The sequence below is a fragment of the Amblyomma maculatum genome, chromosome 8, assembly GCF_055883805.1.
Source record: "Amblyomma maculatum isolate TAMU_Amacu chromosome 8, ASM5588380v1, whole genome shotgun sequence".
Lineage (NCBI taxonomy): Eukaryota > Metazoa > Arthropoda > Arachnida > Ixodida > Ixodidae > Amblyomma > Amblyomma maculatum.
Window position 1 is genome coordinate 103,311,171 of NC_139351.1, and position 3,443 is coordinate 103,314,613.

Below are 3,443 nucleotides of genomic sequence, written 5' to 3' on the forward strand. Positions count from 1 at the left end.
CAAAAGCGACACAATTAATGGAAAAACACAGCTCACAGCACCACAGTCGTAACCTGGAGTAAAAAAACAGCACGTTTCCATTACCAAAATCCAACGACTAGTTATACTATACTATACTATACTATACTATACTATACCACGCCCGACATAAGATGAAGAAACGAAGAGTGGAACAGTTTCCTTATCGCATGCTCAAATGCAGGGAATCGGAAATGCAAATGACGGAACATGCATTTAATCGAATAGAAATTCTGTCAAAGTACTAACTATAACTATAATTAGTTGTCCCACGTGCTTCCGGAGGCACGCATAGGGCAGTTTCCTACTGTTTAATCGGCCTCAAAAGCTGCCCATTACCTCCCGGTAGAGCATTCATAAAATGGGAGGGCTTTTTCGGGTTCCAGATCGTTTTGCGATCATCTTGGCGCCACGCGACTCCAGCCACCATACTGGAGGATGGATTTGGGAAATCAGCCGCAGTAGAGGGTAAAATCATCGATGTAACGCGGCCGGCGTTGTCTCACGCCAGTACCAGAGTCCGACTCTGCCAGTACTGATGCAAAAAATGTGAGAGGCCCCGCGCCCGACCATTCATATCCCCACCCCACTACCTTCCACTTTGCGCGCCGAGGCCGCCGACCCTGTCAAGCAGAGCAATCGTATGTTGCTCCTGTAATATTGCTACGAAGATGACGAAGCGGGCAGTGACGCGGGGCGGAGCGCTCGCGCCAGGCCCGCTGGCCATAAAACCATATTTCATCGTCATGTCATCACGTCGCTCTGTTTCTGTTGTGTCGCCATGTTCCATCGCTTGTCATGCCACCACGTAACATTTGGTTGGAGATGCGGTTCATTGTCCATCCTTGCCTTGCACCGTCGAATCCAACCGTATGCCGGGTCCATCTGCCGAACGCCCGTGGAGATCGCCGCCCTGCTCTGCCCCAGCCCTTTTTGCTCAGACCCGACCAGCTGCTGTCCCCAGCCCTGACCACAACACACGACGACCAGGAAGAGCCCGAAGCCGACCCTACCGACCCCACGACGAAGCGACCTCACGACCACTCGAGCGAAGACAGCACGCCCAAGCCGTTCGGCGTGTCCATGAGCCTTGGCCTTCGGCAAACGGTGAAGATTGGACTTGATGCTCCGGTGCAAGCATTCTTCCCATCTTCGCATTCATTGTGGTGTCCAGCGTTTCATGTCGCAATCCTGTGTCTGTGTTCATCGTCACGTCATGCATTGGATTTCTAGCTATCGATCGGGGCGATCGCTCGGTGGCCCCGGGTAATGCTACGAAGATGATGACGAAGCGGGCAGTGGCGCGGGGCGGAGCGCTCGCGCCGGGCCCGCTGGCCATAAAAGTATATTTCATCGTCATGTCATCACGTCGTTCTGTTTCTGTTGTCACCGTGTTCCATCGCTTGTCATGCCACCACGTAACAATATTTTTGTTCACTTCCGTTTCTTTGGCTTTGTGAAGGAATTTTCGTTCCCTTGTTGCAGATGAATTATACCCATTGCAGTAACAATTGTATTCCTTATTTTTATGCTTCCTTGTTCTCTTGTTATTTTTACTTGCCTGTTTGTGACTGATTCAAGTTGTGAATTCATCATAGTCGATTTTCTCCTTTTTTAGTATTTTAAACCTTGATTGTGCCATGACTGTCAATTACAACTAATACTGATCCCCTCGCTGTATCATCCGTAATCATGTAATTAATATATGTGATATATCCTGTGTTCTTCGATTGTTGCAAGCTGCATGTAACACTCTACACCATGTATTATTGTGTATGCCTTTATGCTTTAGTATAATATGCTCACAGCCCTTCCTGTTACAATCCCTGATGGGATTCACAGTATCAAATAAAAAAAAAATCAGGCTTTTTGATAAGGTGCAATTCAAGCACTTTTTTTTCTCAAATTGTTTTCGCGTTTACTTTTTAATTAAAAAGTATCCGCTCTACCAGTCCGTCGAGACTGCACTGAAAGGCTATTTTTTCCTCGATGTAATGAGCAGTACTATGAAATAGTGGTTTCGCAAAGGAAATTACATACGTTACAGCCTTACAGGTGCCGATGCTTCGTTTCGCTGTGAGGTGTTTTACGTCTGATATAGTCGCGGACACTGACAAAGCGTGGCAATCACTTGTTTCAGGTCTGTGTCATAAACTGTGCAAAAAAAGAAAAAAAGAAAACACATTTGAAGAAAATTTCTCCAATTTTGTATATAACGATTTGCATTCATTTTGGATACAACGAAGAGGGTTCTACTTAAGTTGAGGACAACGCAGATGGCTATGGAACCTAAAATGGTGGGGGTAACATTAAGAGATAGGAAGCGTGCAGAGTGGGACAGGCAAATAAGTCAAGTTACCGACATTCTAGCGGAAATCAAGAAGAAATGGGCATGGGCAAGACATGTAGTGCGGAAAGAGGATAACAGATGGTCGCTTAAGGTAACTAAATTTCAAGGATAAAAAAGCGTATCAGGAGGCGGCAGAAAGTTAGGTGGGCTGATGAGGTTAATAAGCTCTCAGGGGTCAAGTGGATGCAGCTAGCACAGGACCGGGTTAATTGGAGGAATATGGGAGAGGCCTTCGCCCTGCAGTGGGTATAGTCAGGCTGATGATGATTATGATTGTTAAAACAGACCACCAGCCGCTTTCTCTTCATTTTCTTCGAATCATAAGACCCTCCCATTCGGTGGAGCAAGACTTTACGCACAGATTGGTACCAACTTTACAAGAACTAGCTGCGACTAACTCGAACTCAACAAGGTTGACGACTGGGCACGTTGGTATGGGTTCATACTTAACCAGCCTTGTCCTGTCCTCCTCTTTGCTGTGTCTCGTCCTTTGGCTGGTTAAGTATTAACTCGAACTCCTTCAAATACTAGAGGGTAAGGCACGATTGCATTCTTATTTGGAGCAGCGATAACCCCCTCCACCCCTCCACCCCCCCCTCTTCCTTATTCGTAACGAATTTGTTTTTTACTAATGGCTACGGAAAATGACTACTGCTTTTCTACCGTCAATGTAGCAAGTCAAATGCGCTCCTGCTCGTTGGGAAAAAAACCTTCCCGCCTCTATGTCCAATAAGCTTCAAACTGCAATGGTACAGCGTGCTTGAAAGTCGTTCAGAGCTATGCTGACGGTGAAATCATTCTTAATCTACAAGCGCACCGGCAGGATGACACGCTTGATCTTCCCGCCTTTATTCCAGCAAGGCAGGCCTCGAAAGGTGCGCGCGCGCTTCCCTTACGAACGGCTGTGGTTCGAAATACTAGAGCTCAGTTGACGACAAGCTATTAGTTATGCACAGACTTACCTCAGCCAATTGGGTTATGAGATTGTCTTGACTTTCTTGTGCCAGGTTTGCTAACGCCACTTTTCTTTAAGCACGCATAATTTACCGCGCAGACGCAGGTCAGCTGATGGTCA